The 24,341-nt window shown below is 37.3% G+C and overlaps 1 protein-coding gene and 1 long non-coding RNA gene across 2 annotated transcripts in view; one reads left to right on the forward strand and one right to left on the reverse strand.

Moving 5' to 3' along the window:
* Nucleotides 1–566: 566 nt before the first annotated feature.
* lpp (LIM domain containing preferred translocation partner in lipoma) overlaps nt 567–24,341 on the forward strand; it is a gene marked incomplete in the record, with an annotated part of 191,134 nt that continues 167,359 nt past the window's right edge. The window contains 2 exon segments of the mRNA XM_024279088.2: nt 567–801; nt 8,762–8,827.
* Nucleotides 1,064–24,341, reverse strand: part of LOC118598705 — a 37,556-nt gene continuing 14,278 nt past the window's right edge. Inside the window, exons 2-3 of the long non-coding RNA XR_004947805.1 lie at nt 2,366–2,430; nt 1,064–2,221 (exon numbers count right to left, since the gene is read on the reverse strand). This is a non-coding gene — a long non-coding RNA (uncharacterized LOC118598705). The remainder of the gene's footprint in view (nt 2,222–2,365; nt 2,431–24,341) is intronic.

Consider the following 24,341-nt stretch of genomic DNA (forward strand, 5'->3'; position numbering starts at 1 on the left):
CCAGATGACCCCACTTTTAATGAAAAACATGCCTAAAATAGCACAAGAGTTAAATAGCTTTGACCTTGACAGCTTCGCTGGTGATGACCTCGCAGGAAAAACAAATGTGACAAGAAAATAAAATTGCTTAGTGACATATTAGGAACAGTAAATGAAACACTTTCTTTTGTAAATGGCTCAGAACTCCAAGCAGTCTCTGAAGGTAAGGTGGTGTGTCCCTGACCTCCAAACATGCACCTCATAGTGGTAAAAGACAAACATTACAGTGCGTCTGCAATCATATATGAAACATGAGTACAAATAAAGTCTCTCAACACCATGATGCTGACACCTATAATTATCTGTTGAAATAAGTGTTGTGCCAATAATATCATCCATCCTTAGAATAAATAGTTAAGCAAAAAGGATGAAAGCACCCTGTTTAGTAAGTGTAGTATTTTTTTTTCTTCACACATAAAAATGTCAACTGAGGTGCAGTACTCCTATCAAACTTCATTAGATTCATTACTCTGCAGTTTCTCAAAGTATTAAAGCCGTTAAATGCTACGTTTCCTAATGACAGAGTGGATGTGGCAGTGGACTTCTGCGACGTTTCTTCCCTTTTTTGAGCGCGTGCAGCCTGCCGCGTGGGCCCGTGTTTTGGCCTGCTGCCTTACATGGGCAAACCTCTGAACTCACTCAGACGGCTGGAATGCTGAGGCGTGACGTCACTGGCCACAACTCTCCCAGATTTTGGTTCAAGAAGTTTCACTTTTTTTGGTGGGATTTCAGCTTCTCCCGGGTTTCCTAGAAAGCACAGAGGTAAGCGAACCGCACACCGCCGTCTCGCCACAGCCGAAACCTTCGGGCAGCCATCGGCGGCGCTGAAACCGGCGTGTTTTTGCGGGGGACTGAATGTTCGGCCTGGTTGTGCATGAATGCGAGGCTCACGGTGGAGCTGAACCATCATGAGGGCGTGGACTCGACAGCCGTGGCCGGCAGGAATGCTACACGCGGGCTAACTAAGCTAACTAGTCGCTCGTTTGTGCGGATTCAAGCGCACCCAGGCATTGAAAATGTCCGAAAGGCGGCCAGGCGGACGGCTTTTCTTGGCTCAGCGGGGCTCCCGGGGGTCTCTGGGGAATCCAATGCCGAGCAATGCGGAAGACAGACTTACCGGAGACAGGAACCCTTATGGAACTCCGTTTTACTTCAGTGGTTTCAAAAGCTTCTGAAGTTGCATAAACATTCAGATAACTTCCCTTTGTCTCTTTGAAGAAACTTTATTGTTTGTCACAGCTTTGCTCCTTTTCCCACCCAGAGGGAACAATGTGTTTACTATAAAAGTCATGGTTCTTGTTATTCTTTTTAAACTTCTAAACGTGCATGTCATCAGGCATAATGTATGCGTAGACATGTCATTGGATTTTAGTTTAGGCCAGGGCCGCTTCATGGATTTTGGGGCCCCAAGGGCAAATGCAGAGGGGCCCCCCAATTTCCCTCAAATGAGCCTGACCATTCCCAGCCTAATAGCCAACCTCTCATTTAAGGAAGTTGATGGTTTCTGGGATATTATGTTACAGGAACTAACTTCAAAAAACAAAACATACTAAAGTGGAACAAGCTTATGTTACTTTCTTTTATTTTAAAGACCAACTCTGATTAAAATGGTGTTTTAAGAGGACATATAAAATATTTATTATTGTTTATTCAAATTTTTGTGAATCAGGAGGAGATGAAAATGGTTTAAAAAAATCTTGTAGTTGTGATGAAGAAGGTTCAGTCGAAAGGCCACAAGCTCACTACTCTGCTCCATTCTGATGCATCCACTTATTGACAACAGCTTCAGTAATGTTAGGTTGGGGGTTTGAAGGGCTGTAAGCCAGCTGGAGAGACTGTAAGCCATTGACTGTATATAGAGAATTGGACAGAGTGAGTTAGACGTCACCTATAGAAAATGTCAAACCAAATGCAGTCAGTTTAGTGGTGGGTGATGTCACATATCGTGTGGATGATACAAAAGTGTATTGTGCCATTTCTCTTCAATGGGATTTCAGCTTTTTGGGACCAGTGAGTTATTCCTATTTGGAACATCAGGGAAACGAGTCACTCAGTCCAGCTCTTATGTACAGTCAATGGTGTAAACAAGTGGTTGATGGGAAGTGAGGGCAGGGTTGCTCCGTGCCAACAGTCCCACCCACAACTCTGAGCTGAACTTCTGGTGCTCTGCAGAAACTCTGTCCTAGAAAACACAAGGGTTTAAAGACCAATGGGAACATGTTTACAGTAGATTAAAAGATAATCAGAGTAGGACATTCTATTATGAATTACTTGAATTTTGCTTTGTAATACAGCAGATTCAGAGTTGTCATTTTCTCGAACCTACCTGCTGGTTGCTCATTAACCTTTATTAATGCAGGGGGAAGTCCATTCTGTTCTGGTAAGGGTGCCCTGTTAACACACACACACCTGCATATTCAGATACTTGCCCAACACAACTTTAGACTCACCAAGAGCAGCTCCACTGGAGCAAACGTGCACCTCAGTGGGGCCACGAGGGTGAGCTGTTGGGTGGGCACGTGTTCCAACCAGGTATAGTTGTGCTTGTTTTTAGACCTAAATCAACAACCCTCCAGCTGGAGGTCCATGTTCATAGCTGTTATCATGACTTCCATAAATATAATGTGACTAGGCTTCAGTCACGTGACACAGAGCTGTGCATCAGGAAGCCCGTTTACATGCCCACAAAAATCTGATACCCGAGAGTTATCAGTTCTGTGCAAAATGAGGATGAAAATCCTGGTTTACATGACAATCAGGAATCTGATTTATTTTATAGAACTAAGTGCATTTATATGATTTATATAAATGTTATTGCCTGTCAACCCCCCATCCCTCAGTTTCTTATATCATACTTTTCCCTAATCTGAATTGGTTCCTTACCTGTGCGGCTTCTACATATCCCAACATTTATCCGTCCAAGTGGAGAAATATGGAGAAAAGAGTTTCTTCAAATTTGGACGTTACTACCACTTGATGACATTACTAATAATCGCCAGTCATCTACGTTAGCGCATAGCTGCTAGCGCTTGGAAAATACATAACAACACTGTTTTTAGAACTTCAAAAAGTCAATACTTTTAAGTGTAAATTTCTGTGCTCCAGAGCACACCCACGTGAAGAAATTTGATTCTCTACGCCACAAACGCGATGCAGATCACCCTTCTGGCAAAGGGATAGCCAACCCTAAGTCCCTATGGCTCCTCCTTAAAAAAAAAAAAAAAAAGTTCTGACGCCACTACAGCTTTAATCAATAAAGAGTAGTCAGAAGGATAAGGAAGCAGTTTGGATTTGACCCAAGAGTTTTAAATAAGTGTTCTTTGAGAAGATGAGGATGACACTAAAAGAAGCTTGGGTATACATTTATCTATTTATATTTTAGTTTGGTTATGCATTTTTTTGAGCATCCTGGTTGTTTTTTTTTTTTCATTTTATTTTAGTTTTCTATATTTTGCTTCATGTTTTTCTTGTCACAAGTGGAAAGGTTTAGCAGAAGTTCCTAAGATTTGTCTTCCTCTTTTTAAGTTTATCAACTTTCTGTGCTTAGATAGGGAATATTGTTCTACCCAGAAATCAATAATGCCAAAAAGAGAAAAAAAAAACATCCACTTTTTTCTATAAAGGACTGAATACAAACTTTGACTTAAATGTGAATTACAGATCAATGGCACCAAGGTCCCCCCCTCGGGAAAGCTGTCATCAAACCGAATACATCCGGCGCTTTTTCCAGTGACTTTAAACAGAACTGTCTTTAAAATCTCTGGGTAAAAAGGACTCATTTGACATCGCTGATGATGTTTAAGTTAAAAGATGAGTGGCTCAGCTGCCTTTGAGGCCAGGCCCCCCTGGTAGGTTTACGCGAGCTGGTGTTCTGTTTGTGTTTCCTGGCATATTTTAATGAGGTTGGCGTTTTCTTTAAGGAGCTGCAGCATCTCCCACCCTCCTAAAGCCTGGGAAGCTGTCTGTGGATGTCAGGTGTCCTTTGAAAAGCACAAAACGGAAGGAAGAGTTTCACTCACAAGTGTAATCTATAGAAATGACATTGTGTACTGTCCTTTCATGCACTTTAGTGTTCATGCCATTTAGTATCAGATTGAGCTAGTCTTGTTTTCCCTATAAATTAGAACATAGATAGAAGTTAGAATTTATTGTGAATGCAACATCGTTCAGAAATTACTCACATATTTCTGTAAAACTGCTACAGCTTTAAAGGATTTTTCACTTTAAGTTTTTATTTAAATAAAAGGAATCTAATTTTCCAGATGGGCACATTTTTATAAAACCCATGTTTATAGAGTTTGTGAGGCCTCCTAAAATGCAACAAAAATGAGCAAATATTTATTTATTTGACACATTGATAATTTTCATATGTTCTGCTTTTTCCTGTAGATGCTGATTAAGGCTATAATACAAATAAATATACAGTACAAAGCCTTGGTCATGGGGGTTGACCCAAAGAGACGATGTAGGATTTTAGGTTTTCCAGACCTTTAAAGGGTTATAGAGAAGAGCGGCTGCATACTAAGGGAAGTGCAGGTGTGTCTTGTAGTTCCACCTTAAGGGACAATGACCAGTTTATTTGAAGTATTCGTAAATCCGATGGTAAGTTACACACACGAAAGACCTATGGGTGATACTGTTGCATGACGCCCTTACCCTGTACTTTGTGGTTAGTAAAAGATGAGATCTGACCTCAAGGGTGTCGAAAAAAGGAAAAATTCATACTACATGCCTTCGTTTTATGTACGTCTTCAACCTTACTATACCCTTGCATGTTGTAGAAGTAGTTTGAAATGAACTGTTGCTCGCGTCGTGCATATAGAAAAAAAGGTTCATGAACATATTCGCTTTGTGGGATAACTTGAATGGTTTACAACTTTGATAAGCACACAACCTGTGTGCGTTTTACAGGTTTGGCCAGAGCAGTTTGAACTAAAGGTAAAGGTTACAAATGGACAAATGGACAAATGCTTTTATGGTATAATCACTGAAGCATTTTTCTTGAAAATTGCCCTAGGGTATGGAAGTGTTTGTGACTCATAATTCAAAATAAAAGTCAATATTAGAAATGCTTTTTCATTTTCAAATGTACCTGCATGAAAAAGCAATTATCAGAACAGATTTTTCTATTTCTTCTTCAACATCAATCATTCTGTGACATAATTAAAATGATAAATAAAATGGGATTTGATATTTAATTTTAAAAAAGGTTCTCTGGTAAATTTGCACCAAAATTCTATTAGAACTAGAAATTTCGCATTACCTGCGATAATGCTAGTGTTAATGCTGTAAGCTGAACGTGGCCGCTGCAGATGCTTGTTCAAATAGCTGAAGATGCTGATATTGATAACTGAAAATGCTAAAGCAGATAGCTAAAATCGGTGAAGCTAATGGTTTAAAAAAGCTGAACCTGATTGCTGAAATCACTGAAGCTAATAGTTGAAAACTCTAAAGCTAATAGTTGAAATAGCTGAAGCTGATTTCTGAAATCGCTGAAGCTGACAGCAAGCTGAAAATATTACCTAATTGCCAAATTAGCCCTAAAAAGCAGCTAAAATGTCTAATTTAGCCCAAACAGTTAACATAAAGCTAAAATATTAGCTAGACTCACAAATAGTAAAAAAACTGAAAAATAGCCTAAAATAGCCAAACACACAAATATCAAATTTGAAAATTAAAATGCATAAACAGCAATGGTATTTCATTTTCACAATGTAACTGCATCACTTGCCTCTTAAATAAATAAAATGAAAAAGCCATTCTCCAAATGGCTTTTTCGTTTCCCTCTTCATCACTGCTCATTCTGTGACATAATTAAAGTGAAAAAGCCAATAAAGACTGCTTTTTAATTTTCACATCTCGCCGCGCAAAAAATGTCTCATAAATCAGTTTGAGTTAACTGTTCCAAGGGGCGCACAACGATGACGTCAGTGCTCGCTCCTCCTCTACTTTGGTTTGTGCTGTCGGCAAACTATATGCTGTTCTCATTGGCTTATGTAGAGAAAAAGAAAAAAAGGAAGGAAGAGGTGGAAAAACTAGCTCAAAGCTGAGATTTATCTTTTCATCTACAATTAACTAGAGTTTTTTTTTTTAAGCTTTAAGACTTAGATGCAATATTCCTTATCACGAGTTAAACGATAGCATAGTCGTCAGCGCTGCAGCTGGTCATTTCAATGTCGCTGGTTTGAGCCCGGTCATGTATTGCTTTACTTTTTTACAGTAATTTGATTTTATTTAGAGTTTCAGAATCATAATAAATAAACACTTATTGCAACACTTATTGTTGTTTCTGTTCTTGACCGTGCCAAAGCAGAGGAGGAACGAGCACTGACATCATCGTTGTGCACCCCTTGGAACTGCTAACTTAAACTGATTTATGAGAGACTTTTTGTGTGGCAGGATGTGAAAACGAAAAAGCAGTCTTCATTGGCTTTGTCACTTTAACTAAGGCACAGAATAAGCGGTGTTGAAGAAGAAAATGAAAAAGCCACTTGCAGAATTGCTTTTTCATTTCATTTAAGAGACAAGTAATGCTGGTACATTTTAAAAATGAAAAAGGATTTCAATATTGACTTTTATTTTGAATTATGAGTCACAGACGCTTCCATACAAAAGTTTGTCAACATCCGATAATAATTTCTGACCATGCCAAAATGTGAACAACAACAATTTTTAAAAAGTTTTTCTCTATTTGTATGCACTGGAGATTTCGAAAAAACAAATCTTGAAGTTTTATTTTTTTATTTAAAAAATATTTTTAGGCAATAACCTCTAATCTGTTCTGAAAAGGAATCTTTACTCTTTTTTGCATTCCACTTAACATTTTAAGGATTTTGCAGAAAGCAAGAAAAAATGGCTTTAAACTGTTGTTTGTATGGTCTAAATTTAGATAATATTCTTCTAAAGCACCATCTTAGAACTATCTTCCCCTAGATGGACATGAAATACAAGTGATTTGTAACCCAATGGATTTTTCTTCAAGGCACACTTTTTCCAGTCATTTTGGAAGAAAAATATCTGCTCCTTCCTTCACTAGGTTATTTTTGTACTGTTGGATGAAGTTTTTCTCTTAAATCTATTGGCAGTTAATCAGGCACATCCTGTTTTTCCCACAAATACAGTTACAAATTGATTTTTTTCTTACTGAATCAGAAAAAAATCCACACAAATTTTTTTTTGCATATGGCTTCCAGTCAAGTACAAAATGTCAAGTCAAAAGTGTTGAGTTAGATGGTCATTTCTGTGGATTCTCATAAGACTTCATCAAATAGGTTCTAACTCTTTTGGATGGCTTTGCGTCTCTAAAGCTTTTGACTAAACAGTTAGGGTCTATGTCAGGTAATGTTGTCAGACCAGCTTGAGAGAGAGATGATCATTTATTATTACAGTCAAATGACTGTGTCAATGTTGTATTTAAATTTGAGAACCAATAAGTCACTTCCTTTGCAGCTTTGTATTTGAGTAACTGTTAAACAAACCTGTTACCCCTGACTTCTGTTGTTACCAAACACATCAGCCTCCATCATTTGTTGCCAGTGTTTAAAATGTTTGTTTTATGCAAAACAGATTTGTAGATAATACTTAGATAATTATGTAATCAGACACCATAACTATTAAGTCCAAATAATCTGATTTGTCTTCATAGAGGCAAACTCTTACTTCCGGTCAGGAGTTGATTTTCAACAAACAGTTAATCCACAACTAGTTTTATCAGGAACATCAAGGCTAAATATTTTGTAAAACAGTTAATAATAGTTTTTAGTTTTGGGTCATAACTAAACCAGCTGAAGTCGTTTTTTCTCCTCCGTTGCAAAAATTAAAAAAAAGTTAACTGGACAAAAATTAAAGAGGAAAACCCTAAATGACTCTTGTGTTGTTGATTATTGTGTTGTTGGTAGAAGAAAATATACAACTGTACATGTGCTAAAGGAGGCAGAAAGCTCGCCGTGTTTGCTCTTCACAACTAGCTTTCTCTTATTTTCTTGACTTTTTAAAAGAAAATGTAGAATCTATGACAATAAGACTTGTTTTTATTCTGGAAATAGGTTCATGGTACTTCCTTGTGTCTATCTTGTTTACCATAAATCTCCTATGGCCTGCAATCTTTGACTGGTTATGAGCCAACATGTCTCTGTTGGCTTATGGTCACCTCATTGCTCCTTTGTTGTCTGAGATAACATTACCTGCTGGCATATGTACAGTTGAGTCTTTATAGTACAGTTGAGCTGACATTGAAATTCCTGTGGGCAACACCCAGACTGCATGTTTCCCTCTTCTGTTGAGCTATTGAACTCGTTATATCTGAGTCAGTAAATGTATGATGTCCAGTCATAGCTTGGAATCAACTCATCTGTAGCTCTGTTTGTAAATGCTATGACAAAATAATGCAGTTGTCAAAGTATAGCCAGTTCCATTTAGCATGTTGGTAAACAAAATCTTTGTTGGGTTTGACTTTGGATTGACTTCATCAAGTCATGATTTGTTGTCTTTGTCCCTCCCATCAGTGTGACACAGATTTTTATTAGACAGTTTATACAATTTTTAAAGGTGGAATTTTTATAAGTCAGCCAAGCTTGATCTTTCCGCAAATGAATGACGCAAAGAATGCTTCTCAGATGAAACTTAATATTCCCTATGCGGGCGTGGCCATCCACAGTCCAATTATAGTTGAGTATTTTTTTGAGTAACACAAAGTTGTTTTCTTATTTCTCAATGTCAACAGATTGCAACACACTGCAGAGAGCTCAACCATCTTCCAGAAACTTTTTTTATACAAAGAAGGAAACAGGTAAGACAACATATGTTGCTTTTGCACCTCAACAAGTCTTTTCAGTGTTGAATTTTTTAATTAAATAGTTATGCAAATAGTTGATCTGCAACAGAATTCAATGGAACAAAGTCAGCGTAGTAAGTTTGACCTACCTTCATAAAGAGCCATTGCTTTTATTGGGTAGTTCCAGTTTTCTATGAAGGCAAAGCCCTAAAGAGGTAGGAGGGACTTCTCAGCCAGCAAGGCCAAGTGGTTTAAAAGTCACCAGAAAATGTCCAGTTCGGTTTGTCTGCAGTTTCTGTGGTGACTCCGCCTGTGTTTGCCCACCCAGGGACTGGCAGCCTGGGCAGCAACCCTGCTAGGTCTGCTGGCCTCTTTGGTGGTGGCACTCGCTTACTCTGGCGAACCTGAGCTAGTGTAGCGAGCCAGCCTACTGAGTGCCCACTTAAGCCTATGTAGGCACCCTGGACAGATTGCCAGTCTGTTTCAGGGCACACAATCACTCCCACACCTACTAACAAACTTATGAAGCATACTTTTGGATTGTAGGAGGAAGCTGTACAGCCCCTTTCTATCCCCAAATGTTTATATCATTTTATTATTTTGATTAAGCTCTCCTTATCAGTTCTCATGGTTATTAAAAGGTTGTTTCTTTTCAAACATCAAAGCAAGTACTTATAATTACAATTAGACTTGTAAATAATGCCACTTACCCATTAAGAACCACCATTTGTAATGACGGCCATCATTCCTTCTCCAGATGAGTTGGTTGTTTGTTACTCTAAGGATAAAGTCCCAATAGGTGTCATACACCTGAGTGTGTGGTTTCAGTTTAAAGGTTAGCCCTCCAGTCCAATTTGTACTTCAAAATCAGGGAGGCATTGGGTCCCTTTTTTTTTTTTTTTTTAAAGTCTTTGATATGTCCTGACTGTGGATTTGAACCCATGTTCTCCTAATCTCAAGGTGGACACTTCACCACTAGACTACTAATATAGTTAAAGCAGAACAACAATATAATGCAAGCTACTGTATTTATAAAGTGGAGTATGGACAGGACAAACCAAGGGTAACAACGGAGTGCATGCAGTATTTCCTGCTTTTTGATCTCTTCACGTTTTGGTTTGGAGAAAATTAAACATTCCAATCCTATGACTTCCCACGACATCCTCTGCAACCAATGACATGCAGGTATGGGGATGGTTGTAATTTTGCCACTTAGTAGTGAAAAATAAATTTGTTAACTACTCATGCAGTAGCAGTATTGAGGTTCAACTTGATTGAACTTCGACTCCGCTGATAGTCCATTATATAATGTTGTAAAATCAAAACACCAGAACTTTAGCTCCAGTGTATGTGTACTTTGAATTACCATAATTCTTCAACTGTTTACGCAATTAATGTAATTTCAACAGAATCTAAAGTGGAAAAAATAATCTTTGTGTTTATATGCAACACTTTAGTAGTAAAGTTTTTATGCAATCAACTTAAACCTTCTTATTCTGCGCCAATAAAAGTGTTGCATCATGGTGCACACCTTCTTTTCTTCGCATCAGAACCTGTTGAAATTATTTCAATTGTGTAAACAGTCAAAGACTTACGATAGCTAAACGAGTTTGGGTTATTTGCTTTTGCTGGTGACAGCTAAAATATTATAGGTTAAGATCTGAAATTTTATGCTCCCTCTATAAGTCACCGCTCTCATTCGTTGCTAACTAGCTTTTTGCTCAGCTTTCCCATCAAATCCTCTTGTTTTTTCTTAGCAAATATTGGAACTACTGTGCTGCATCAACCACTCATGTAAAATGAACGCAAACATCTGAGACTGTATTTACCCTGTTTTAAGACCTAGTGGGGATCAGATGGTTTAGTTCATGTTTAATCTACTTTATCAGTTTACTTCTTTTGTACGTTTCTTCTAAAAATGGCAGTACTGTAGGGAGTGTAAGACTATGAAATGCATTTAAAATAGGAAATGACAGAGCTGAACACCACTGTTTTTTACATTTGTGCTCAATTTCTCTTTAATACAGCTGTTTTGTGTTGTTTCATCTGTTCAGCGGGCATACAAAGCCAAGAAAATGTCACGTCAGCCTTTTTATAAAGCTTGTCTTGTTGTGTAATTTAACCTCTCTCTGATCATGAAGCATATGGACCATGGCTGTTTCTGTCAATGTCGAAATAATTTTTTCAAGTTGAACTTTGTGAAGTATTAGTCAAAGAAGTAAAAGATCTGACATTTCACACAGTAATGGAAAAAGTCACAAGACATTTCTTATGCTTTTAAAAGATTTGAAGCTTTACGTTTGTGTGCTGATGTTAGAACCTCAGTCTGTTTTTTTTTTTACTTCTCATGGAAATCTGGAGTTTTATTTGATCATTTCTATAGTTTAGATATCAATCACACAATGTAGTTGTACACCTTCAGTTGCAACTGAAAGATCTCCTCACATTAAGGTCGCCACAAATCATTCCTACCAGCTCAGAACTCTAAATGATGATTGGGCCGAACTCTGCTTTTTTTCAGGAAATCCACTAAACTGAACGTCTTTCCCATGAATGTGTGACCACGAGAGCACAAGTGTGCATGTTTCCTTTGGGGACTATCATAAACGTGGTTGGGTTGTGGCAGGAAACAAAGACTGTTGCTCCTCAATAGAGTTTTAGCGCAGGAAGTGAAGTGTGGTGTTCTCGCTCTGGGGCCATTAGGCAGTTGACCTATGGCCCTCATGGGGAAAATCTGACTTTAATTACCCCTTCTCAATGATTTAAACACTATCTGTGCCTCATGATGGCTTCTCATCATGATTGAAGTGTCATAACTTGGCAGTGTAGCCCTTTCAGGAGTTTCTTGAAATAATCAGGTCAGTTTTTTAACAAAGTTGTCTTCATATAAGGAATAGGATAATCTATTGGTCAGCTCGCTCTGTCACCCATTTTAGGTCAGAACGAACCCAAAACAACAGTAAAAAGTTCTCCAGGATTATTATTGTTATTATTCCAAGTGAGAGGTATGCACCACAGAGCTGGCTCTGCTGAGTGACTTTGGCTCCCAGAATATGGCATTCCAAACTAAAAGCAAACCAAACTGATATTGCCCTCAATACTGTCTTCATAGTTTCTCCATATTTGGAAATGTTTACCTCCTCATGATGGTTGACAGAGGTTGGAAGAAGGGATGTGAGTCATTTCAGCTGCGCAAGCCTTTTTAGGGGTGAGAGGACTCTTCCAAGTCACTTCCATTCAGTTAGGCCATCAGTTCTGTGCGCCTCGTGATCTGCAGACAAACTGTGAGTATTCTTCTGTGCTCAGTTTATAGTGTCATGCTGTGATCGGTTTAACCTGCAATGCCAATTTGTACTTTTTACCTTTTACGGATAGATTGGGTTGCTTCGCTGTTGCCATTTCATTGAAAGTTTTAGTGTTTGGCAGAAAGTTGTTGTTATTTTCGTTATGTAAGAGACCACATGTTTCTGCGCAGGCATGGAGCCTGACAGCAAGGAACTTTTGTTTTTCACCAAAGAGACGGTTTTGTTCACATCTGTCAGTGTAAAGAGAAGCAGAGCGGTGCAAAGATCTCACCAAACAGACTGAACAATTCTCACTGCGTGTTGTCAAAGAGTCCAGCGAGTTTTCTCGCAGATATTTGTGGGTTTGTGAGTGGCGTGAGTACGGACAGTGTTAAGCAGGTCAGCGTTGCAAATATGGAGTGTGACTGATGACTCCACCTTCACGGGACTGACCTTCCTCCATGCCCAGACTGCTATTCCTCAGCCTGGCATCTTTTTTCCTCTATAAATGAAGTGTGAAGCACAGTAAAAGTGTCAGAGCTACTACTGCTGCCATGATGTGCTACGATTACCAAATTATTTTCTCTCTAAACTTTTACCCTGTCAGCTTTCAGTTTGCAGAAGAACATATTTTATATTAAATGCTTTTTTTTGATGAATGATTTTGGTTTTCTTAAAAACCTAAATCATCACATTGGAATTTCTTAATCTTTCATAGAATGTGATGCACTGTAGTGCAGATGGACACAAATTAATTTAGGTGGTAAAAGGCTAATATTCTTTTTAATTACCTCAATGCTGTAATGTCTGTCATTTTGGTGAAGCTGAATTTTAAATTGTAATTCTCCAAAATAAGAATCAACTATGAAGGGTCAAAATCTAACTGAAGGAAAAGAGCAAACGGACAACATCTCTCTAAAAATGTCTTGGTGCAACAAGTTACTTTAATTCTCAAGGCTGCTTGAGGGAATGAGAAGCAGAGACAAGAAAAATGACAAAATAGTTCCTCTAGCTCCTAAAATTTTAGATTTAAAATATTTTTTCTTGAAAAGAGAGTTTACTTGTGTGATAATCCGTGATTTTGCAGAGTGAACAGCAGTGTAAAATAAATCTAAATGCACACCTGCAGACTGGGATGCTGCACACAGAGCAAAGTGATGCCATCAGTGAACTGCTAAAGTGCACTGTTACTGAAAAGAGAAGCATCTCCAAAGATTTGTTTGACTTTTTTAATTCAAATCCCAATTCCAGTAAATATATCATCAGTCTGCACCAGTCAAAATAAGACGTGGAGACTCATTATATGCTTTAATTGCTGCAGGTTTGACCGATATTGTGATGCAGCAGACCTTAGGAAGCTCACTGTGCAGGGGGTGTGCAGCGTTTCCCAATATGTTGAGGACCTCATGTACCATCTACTTTTGCAGAATCACTTCCTATGATCTCAGACGAGTAACAAAACCAGCCCTCTTTATCAGATGGCTCTAATTTTTTCTGCCCAGACAGACTATTCTTGTCTGGAAGGTCTCAGACTTCAGGATTACTCCAGCTGTGTCTGTTGTCTGACATTCTCATAAATAAGTGGCCTAATTTTCCTCATCTTTTATTCTCCTTTGTTGCTCTTCTCAATTCTAACTTTTTAGGCAGAGTAAGTGTTTTTCAAAACTTACATGGAAGCTGCTTCCCTAAGTACACAATATTGCTGTTTCTATGGTGATACACCACAACAAATGGCAGAAAGAAAGGCAGTGAAGATTCTGTGACAAGAGACTAGATTGAATGTGACTGAATTCACTCACTACTGTCCAATTGGTGCCTACGTATCCCCTGCGTTATTTAACACATAGTTGATGCCATTTTGCAGGGGTGTCTGAAAATACAATTCCAAAATCCAGTGCCTTGGAAATTTATACGTATGATTTTATAAATCATTCAAGCTCTCATCATCAGAACACAGTGTATCTTTTTCAAATGTTCATATTTAGTAGGTTTCTACATGGGCAAATGGGTGACATTAGGTTTGGTGTTTAAAAAACAATTTGTAGTGTCCGAATTGCATTAGTATCCAGTGCACTAGATAGTCCCGGACTAAAGTTTTTTTTTAGGGGTTAGGCAGTAGTGAATAAATTTGGACAAAACCTCCATCTCTCCCAAATGAGAAGGCAAAAACTGATTTCAGCAATAATGCTTGATATTAAATGTATCAATTAAAGTATGTCAACATATAATAACATTTAAGATGAATATAGTTGTTAAGTAAATGTATATGGAAAGTATTTGTCTGTTGATGCTTTAAAAGAGCAAACAAACTTGAGAGCCTGTTTGGCCTGTTGGAGCTGTTTTGCTCTCCGAAAGGTTGTTCTTCGTGTTGCTTGGGTTACTGTCATGTTCTGTTTAACTTTATCTTATATGTGCACTTCTCCTTAATGTTGTTTGACAGATATTTATCAAACAGTGACGGATATGCTTAAAGGAGACAGGACTTGAGGAATCTTGACTGTTAAGACACTGTAAAAATGTTTTTTCTTTGGATCTGTTGCCAAAGCTGACGTCATTTGTGACCCTCTCATTCCAGAGCACAAAGACACTTTCAAATACCTTGAGTTCCTAATCTGTTTACTAATTACAACCTGGAGAGTTTATTAATGTCACTGTGGTTCATCGGGGGTTTTGCTGTGAAGCGTTTCTGGGGAGTCACTGTCAGGTGTTTGGGGATTATCGAGTCGTCTGCTTAGAGAATCAGTGGGGGGCTCTGATCAGCGCTGCATCAATCTCCGCCGGTTCCTCCAATAAACAATCCTAATCTGACTCTGCTTTGCCCGTCCTTCATTTTAAGACTCTGGCACAGGCAGATTGCAAGAGATTGTACGCTTTTTTTTTTTTTTTTTTTTCAAGGCAACTCTTCCAAATGAATCTTGTCAATAAATTAAGGGATGATTAACGGAGCAATTACAGGGAGGATCCAGCTGAGTGGAGGAGAATCAGGCAAAGGTGAAGATTATCTTTCTTATTTGGGTGAATCACTTTAAGGGGTTGATTACTTTCTGTTTTTGTGCTAAGGTCTTGTTTACCTCATAAGTAATGACTCGGTCTTGGCAGCTATTATTCTGAACCATATGTAGAAGTGTTTAGAGGAACTTAGTGTCTGCTCAGGATTTTTCTCTGAGTAAAAGCTGTTTTTCTTGTGCTGCTGAACAGGTGGAGTCAATAAACAATCTTAGAAACATTATTTATGCTGGGCCCTCATTTGACCGTTGATTTAGTTGCATGCTGGTAGTCTTCATTATGCCTGAACATAAATCATTCTTTCAGTTGGTGCTTTGAAAGTCGTTCTTCAAAAGGCTCTCTCTTTTTTTTGTTCTTTTTTTAAACTCACAGAGTTCATTTTCAAACGGTTAATATTTTGACAGAAGAATCATTTTATGCTGTTGCAAAAAAAATGTTTGCATAATGCATACTTTAATTTTTTTTCTTGTTTTTATTCTTGCAGCTGAGCTCAGAGCGTTTTCTCTCAGTGCTGCCAGTCAATGTTGAGTCTCTTTTAGAGGACGTCACTAAATGCAACAAACAGAAACATTTTTGAAGAATTATATCATTTTCTTACATTAAAAAACACATCTTTTGTAATATTCAGCACAACTTTAAATGATCAAAAAAAGGGAAGAGTTTAGTGTTGATCTATGTAGTCAAAGGTTCATATTTAACTTCTGCTGTAGATTTCCATGCAAATGGAACGGCTGCTATTTCCCCAAATATTCAACTTTCTATCTTATCTTCTGGATCAGACGACGGCTTCTGTTCAGGAGCAGACTACCTCTACTTCATGAAAACCTCCAAGACTTGCACATTGTTTAAGCCATTTCAGTTTTTGCATTGAGATAATTGTAAAACCCCACAAAGTCTGAGACATGTTCTGTGTTGATGCTTTCTCCTCACAGTTTATTGAGCACTAATCCCTAAAACATTGTCGTAGTGGTAACAGTTCCATTCAGTGAAGTGATTGTGTGCCAAAAGTGGCATTTTCTCAGTGCCTCTATCATTTCAGATGAGATGTCACTCACTGATTAATCACAGATTAGACAGAAGCTCGCAGCTAATGTTCGCAGAATGACTGATACACTTGCTTGGCATGCAGTGACAGATGCGACTTCGTAAGGCCGTCAAATTACTGAAGCATGTTGTTGGAAAAATACAGAACTATTAATGACGTGCCAAAAGAGTGATACTGGAAAACATAAATCACATCAGAGTTACAAAAGGAAGAAGAACTTTGCATTTGAATAGCAACCTTTTTAGTATTACTTATGACTTCAAGAGTTTAAATTAGGGCATTTTGAAGATGGGTGTTAAGTGTTTATGACGCACCAGAATTCATTTTCTCTGTCTACTTAAGTTGATGTGGTACAGCTTACCTGAACTCTGCTGTGGACCAAACCCTGAAATAAGAATCTGGATCTCGATTTGCACATACAGTCGTCCCACCCTATACTGCAGTTTATCTTTTGCATTCTTGGTGAGAATTTTCTCTGTCCAATTTTGTATGTTTTTCTTTTATTATTATTATTATATATTATTTACTTTTCTTTTTTTTAACAGTACATTGTGCTGATTAGCTGTTGTGTTTGTCAATCAATCTTCTATACAGAATGTGTTAATTTTGCCACATTTATGTAAACAAATCTTAGATTGCAATTAAATCTTTATTTTCATTCTGTGTGAAAATGTTCATGACTGTCTAAAAAAAGTGTATAAAATGTGTATTGAAGGATTTTACAGCTGTAAAATATCAAGATTTCACCTGTCACAAGTATTTTTAGAACGTAACCCCTGCGATAAAAAATGCACACTTTAAATGAACTCTGGTTTAAATGTACATAGACATGTGTTGGTCTGAACTACATAATTTTTTTGTCAGTTTGATAAGCTTTCAATCTTTCAATCTTTCCTAAAAACAAAAGAACATATCAAATTGCCTGTTTTAATCAAGTCTATGGGGACGATATTTAGAAAGCAAACTTGGTCTTTGTTTATTTCAAAAGTACTAAAATTTAGTCATGTATTCCTGTAAAGGCTTTAAAAACCCACTTCAATGAAAATTGTTTTTAATAATGTAAGGATTACTTAAAGAAAATCAAGATTTTAACTGTGTTTGTGTGTGTGTGTATGTGTATATATACACACATTAATACACACTTTTGTATGTGTATTATTTTATTTAAATCGTTGAGAGTTAGGCACAGACAAATAATGCTATTTGAAAAAGCTTGTAGTTTTAAAGTCTTCAATCAGCAGGCTACAAGCTCCTTGCTCCACTCCATTCTGATCCATCCACTTGTAGACAAATAGATCTATGTACGTCTTCATTTTCCTCGTCTGAGCTGGCATCAAGTTAAAAACGGTACAGCTGGATAGCTCCAATATCGGTCACCATTTTTGTTGCACCACTAATGTTAGGTTTGTGTTGTGAGGGGATGTAAGCTACTGGGAGAGAGTGCAAACAAATGGATGATGGGAAATAAGTGGAGGCTTACTTCCACGCCAACTGTCCCATTCACAACTAAGAGACAATTTTCTAACCTCTTAGAAAACAATCGTTTTTTTTGGCTAAAAACAACATAATCATAATTAAAAGACCACTGGGAGCTCTTTGGAAATAGATGAAACGATGATTGGAGGGGGACTTTACACTTCTGATTCAGCTGCTCATCAGGTGCTGCACAAATGTGATGTTTTATTACAGCCGTGGCTGTGGTGTCAGCAGTTGAAATTCTAGCCCATCACTCTTGGAAAGAGCTGTGTTAACGGGCCTGCATTTATCAGTCTCCTGTGCATATTTCTCACAGCTCATTGACAGGATTAATTGCCAACAAGTCCCCCGTGGTCCAAGAATGCAATTACTTACTGACCCAAATCATTGTGCAGGCCAGAAGTCACCATCTCTGCTGGGGCAGTGTTTCACCTGAGACAGTCATCACATAACCTCAAACGGAGCCCCTCTGCACTCGTATGTCACAGCTACAACTTAATGTTCCCGTGATTAACAGTGAATTTTCCAAACAGAAGTGAGACAGTTTATTTGTTACCCATGTGTCCTCTTTTCTTTAATGTCAAAGAAATACATCAAGTTGTCTTCTGATTTGAACTGTCCTCTGTTGATGTGGGATCCAAAGATTAAAATAAATGAAATGGGATTCCCCCGTTTTGAAGCAGCCTATGAAACAACAGAGTTCTTGTTTGCTGTCGAAGTGTAGTTTGGCTGTGGAGTTATGTTGGGTGGAAAATTAGGATTTTAAAAGATTAAATGGTTAATTGTGTCAAAGAGTTTGGGGTTTTTATTTTGCATGGTTTCAACAGATTAATAGTTTAGCATGACACACAGACGCACATATGTAATTTTACGTATGTTAATTATAATATCTAAATCCATATATATTTTGAAAATCATAATTGAAAGAATGACCTTTTTAAAACAGATTTTTCTGTACTTTTATCATAAGAAAAAGGGAAAAAAATATTTTAAAGTTTCTTGTTTGTGATCAAACGGATTCACTGAAACTTTCTAATAAACAGTGGAGTATTCGTTCTTACTTGCAGTACTTGGAGCTCCATTAGCCATTACAATTCAACTTGTCGTTTTGCGGATTGGTCTTGCTCGATTTTCCACTGCACTTACAGACCATCTTCATGTGGGTGGGCTTACCGTGGCAAAGCGGGCAAAACAAACACTGACCGCTGTCTGCTGCTTGACCAACAACAAGACAAAACCCTGACCACTGGTCATAAAGTCAACTTTTCACCTTTTGACTTGACTATTTTGTGTTCTTTCTGTGCAGAGACCCTCAAATAAGAACTGGTTTGTTCCTCAGCTTAATCTAAAAACTCCTGAGATTCCAGAGTCTATTTGTTGTCTTTCCTATCCTAAACTTAAATCAGGGAGGCTTTGAGGGAATTAAATCCAGCATATGGAAGAGATGTCCTTTCTGGCTGAGATTTGCTTTTCCTTGCAAACATGATGGTGGGATTTAGGGACAGAGGAAGTGATGATAACTCGAGTTGTATGAACCAATAGTTTGATAGTCCTGATTGACTCCTAGCATCAATGTACTTTTCAGTTTCATTTATCTTTCTTTTCAGATCAGCAGCAATAAGAAAACACCAGTCAGAGCAGACAAGTGTTTTTCTGTGCTGTGTTGTTTGTCAGAAGAATTAATCTTAATGTGCATTCTTCATCCTGTTTGGTGTTCCCTATAATGTAAATCAGTTGCACATGCTGATTAACTTATGTTGGATTCCAAGCAGGAAACGCAAAGATAAAATACCGAGGCTTAACTAGATGGAAACCATTTATTCATGGTGCTGATGAGTGCACTCATGCATGGGGTTTAAAGCATTGCTGATGCTGTTACAGGCATAATGGAGGAGGTGGAGGGGACATCCACATGCTGTCGGTCTGTCACAACAGCCAGAGAAAAGCCTCTTTGTCTGTCAGCACTTGCATGTACTTCCACTGTTTTCCTATCAGATATAATACATGCGAGGTTAAAGGTTGTGCTCCGGGTCTTAGTGGGTTGCCCCAGAATCTGCTTTGTTAATGGATTATCTAATTATGCGTATTGTTGCGTGCATTGTGGATCATACTGTACAGCCACCCTGGGCTTTGACTCATACTCTTTGCACTAAATATGGCCGCCCTGTTATCTGAGCTGCCTGCAGGCTTTTTCAGGCCGAAGGCTCGTGGCTTTAAGCTGATCTGTGAGACGGACCTCACATGTCAGGTTCGAGGTCACTCCTGGTAATATCAGTCAGATTCAGAATATCAGACACATCCTCTAATCCCTGAAATCCCTCTGGAGGCCCAACTTTCAATTGTTGTAGAAGCTCTGCATGAACATGAAACAAAAACATTAGACGTGCAGCATGGTTGTGTGTGTGTGTATATTTATGTGTGTTTTTTTTCTTTGTGTGTGGGGATCAACTTTCAGGAAACGAACTGATTGACTTCTGCCTATAGATCTGACTTCTCTGCTCTGACCTACCATGTTGTCACATATACACATTTTATTTTAGACCATTTTTAGTGAAAACTGTTTAGCATTTAATGAATAAACTGACTGCAGACATCATTTTTTGAAATGATAATGATGCTTACCTACTAAACCAAAGAGTCAATGGGCCATCATGATTATTTTTTTAGCTATCCCTGGCATCGCTATTCAGATTAGTGATTCCAGGTTCAGATTAACTGAATACACCTGATCCAGGTAATCAGCAGAAAACAGAGAAAGATTATTAAGAAAATAGGCAGGGTGGAGGCATGTTCAGGACCAGGGTTAAGCAGCTCTGCTTAAAGGTGTCCTATTTAGATTTTAACAAATCTATATGAATGTTTTTGACTAGTTTAAAGCTACCATAAGTTGTAACTGCGGGTTTTATGACCAAAATCTATCTGCTATATCATGCTGGTGTTACGAGGAATTCTGGGTCTTAGTGTGGGGACGACTTGGCACTCACCCTCTTTTTTAACATTCCATCATCCACCTCAGTAGAACATAAACACTCACCCTAGCACATGTGTCAGCTCACCTTTTGCACAAATAGCATGCGTGACAGAATGAAATGCTTTATATGTGTTGGTTTGTATGCATAAGTGTGTGAACTGTTGTTGCATTGTGCACATGTTGACAAGTTTGTATGTGAAGATTTTACGAGCCAAAACGTATGCTTGCATGTGTGTGTGGACAGGGTCCGCCTCTTTTAGACATTCACACCTGACGGTAATGATTATAAACTTGCTTCTGTAATCATCCTCCAATTTTCTCAACCCCACTTTTTCAAGGATACAAGTATAATCAATATAAACAAAGTATATCTTAAATTACAAAAGGGGTTTATGCAAATATACTCCTTGTGTGTCAGAAGATTCACAACCCCCGTTTTGTAACAGTAAGATATATTTAAAAAAAAAAAAAAACAAAAAAAAAACAAGAGGTCTTCAGCTCTTATCTGCTTGTTCAGCTGTTGGACAGGACAAGTTAAAAATAAAAAAGTAATCATTATTTAATTTTAGGGCTGAGCACGTTAACGTGTTAAGTTACTGAATTAATGCCAATAATTACTTTAACTCACTCGTTTATTGTGAGAGTTGTGCTCTAAAAGTAACTTGTATTTTTGCAATTATTATAAATATTTTAAGGTTGTAAAACCTGAAGCTTTCTGAGACAGACTTTTAGCATTTTCACGCTTTTCTCTTTTTTTTCTCTCAAAGTTCAAACCTTCATTTAAAATAAGTTCAGTTTTATATAATGAAACCTAAGACCATCTTTGTGAGCGATACAGAAGACACAGCAAGGATGAGATTTATTGCCACTGGTCTACACCCAATCAAAATTCAGAACATGATGCACTATAGAAAATATATATACTGTGTATACATATATATATATAAATGCAAAAATATATGCAACAAGAAACAACTGTACTTTCGTTTAAATATTTAATTTGAATACAAGTCTTTCAATCAGCGACTCTGAATATTGGGACTGTGTGTCGGGCTCCTAAAGGCAGGCTGGGTCTTTATTTTATGGCACTTGAGGTTTTATCATTTTTATTTAACGGAATTATTTGCAGCTTGTGACACAATAAAAAAAACTGCTATCCAGAGTCGGTGCCGTTCTGAGCTCATGACTGCAAAAAGGAAGGGACGTGTTTTCTCTAAAAACACAAACGTTTCAAGTGAAATATCTACAAACTCTGAATCCACAGTCATGAAATCGATTCGACTTTAGTATCGCACTTTTAACGGCAGAGGTCTGTTATACCTGTCATGTTGCTCTCTCTTGTGAATACCTGTTTTTTGCAGTTTAAAAGTTCTAGGTTAAAGAATGTCTTGGTATTTTATTTATTCATTTTTTGTTGAATCTTTTTTTCCTTTCTTCAAAAAAGAACACTTATCACTGAACTCGGCTGTTTATGCTGTTCCCGATACATGCAATAAGATTTGTAAGTTAATATTATTATTGTATAAGCCAAAATTATTCATAGATGTTAACATTTTGTTGGTTTCACAGAAAATCATGCGATTATTCGTGATTACAATTTTACTAGTTGCCCAGTACAATATATCTTTTTAAGGTTGTTTTGGGTATCTCTGTTCTTATTTTTTAAAACTAAAGACATTAGTTGCTCATTGTTCTTTTTTGTGTCCTTTCAGGATTTTGCGATTTTGTAATCGTAACAATTCTACCAACTTTTTATCTTTGCAGCCACTTATTCCAATCACCATAAACTTTACCTTAATTTTGTCTTAAAGCTGTCGTCTTGAACAACTTCCAACTGTCGAACCGTCTCTACCAATGAAGTTTAGTGGTAGTCTAACCAATCAAATGTGCCTAATGTTCTTCTTTTTACCTACATTACTGATAGTCTCTCAGTTCCCAAAAATGATGACAGATAAAGATCATTCTTAATAGTGCAGCCGGCTTCCTAAAGGCTCAAAAGCATCTCTTGCGTTATCGTGATTATATTGCACAATATTAGCAAACATCGAACTGTCTGTTACGACTATAATGGACAGTTTGGAAATACTCATCATGAAAGTGGAGCTTTTGTGTTGGAGTACAAACAACATCAGTGATTTACAAAAACTTTCAAATGGTGGAACATACACAAAGAATGGCTGTAAGTTGTGTCAAAAGTCTGCAGACATGCATGCGAATTTACCATGTCTACGTGTGAATCTACCGTGTGTGTTACTATATAATTTGTGTGAATTTATCATTTACGTGAATTTACAATGTGTAAGTTTATCGTGTGTAAATTTACTGTGTATGAATTTACCAAGTGCGTTAATATATCATGCGTGTGAATTTATAATTTATGTGAATTTACCATGTGTGAGTTTGTTTTTGAATTTACTGTGTGAATTTACTGTGTGCATTTGCCATGTGTGTGAATTTACCATAGGTGAATTGACCATGCATGTTAATGGATCATTTGTGTGAGTTTACCATGACTTAGTTTGAATATACCATGAATGTGAATTTGCTGTGTGTGTGTGAATTTATCATGAGTGTGAATTTACCATCAGTCTTAATTTACCGTGTGTGAATTTACCATCAATCTTAATTTACCGTGTGTGAATTTACGGTGTGTGTGAATTTACCATGACTTTGAATATACCATGAATGTGAATTTGCTATGTGTGTGAATTTATCATGAGTGTGAATTTACCATCAGTCTTAATTTACCATGTGTGAATTTACTGTGTGTGTAAATTTACCATGAGTGTGAATTTACCATGCATGTTAATGTATCATTTGTGTGAGTTTACCATGACTTTGAATACACCATGGATGTGAATTTGCTATGTGTGAATTTACCATCAGTCTTAATTTATTATGAGTGTGAAATTGCCATCAGTCTTAATTTACCATGTAAGAATTTACTGTGTTTGTGAATTTACCATGACTTTGAATTTTCCATGACTGGGAAATTATCATGAGTGTGAATTTACCATGTGCATGAATTTACAATGTCTGTGAATTTACCATGAGTGTGAATTTACCATGTGTGTGAATTTGCCACGAGTGTGAATTTACCATGAGCGTGAATTTACCATGTGTGTGAATTTACCATGTATGTAAATTTACAATGTTTGAGTTTATCGTGTGTGAATTTACTGTGTTAATACATCATTTATGTGAATTTACAATGTCTGAGTTTATAGTGTGTGAATTTACCATGTGTGTTCATAAATAGTTTCTGAGAATTTATCATTTGTAAAGTAAAAATTAAAGTAGCATGTCGTTACTGTATAATTGTAGAAGTTTTATAACTCCTCTTGCTCAAACGTGAAAAAAGTTTGCCTTATTTAAAAAATGAACATGTCAAATAAGAAGATTTGATCAATGCTGAATATTTCTTGAGAGGTTACATAAAACTGCACTGTAATAAACTTAGTAAACTTAGAAAATATTTTATGGATTAATTCATATTTAATTTTGTGGAGTATTAGTAAATTTAGAGAATTCGTAATTTGGTTGAAATTGTGTTTACTAGTTAAACTTTTACAAAATGAGCTTCTTTCAAGTTTCGAGGATTTTCTGGAATCAGCTCAGCTGCAGAGCAGTTCTATTTAACAGAAAGCTCAAGAAAGGGGGCGTGGTCTACTATCTTTACTTGTGGTCTACCAGCTTTCACTCATTTCTGTTATATGTGTATAAATAAAACCGGATTGAGACCCAGCA

Source organism: Oryzias melastigma, linkage group LG4 (assembly GCF_002922805.2).
Source record: "Oryzias melastigma strain HK-1 linkage group LG4, ASM292280v2, whole genome shotgun sequence".
In the NCBI taxonomy this organism is placed as follows: Eukaryota; Metazoa; Chordata; class Actinopteri; order Beloniformes; family Adrianichthyidae; genus Oryzias; species Oryzias melastigma.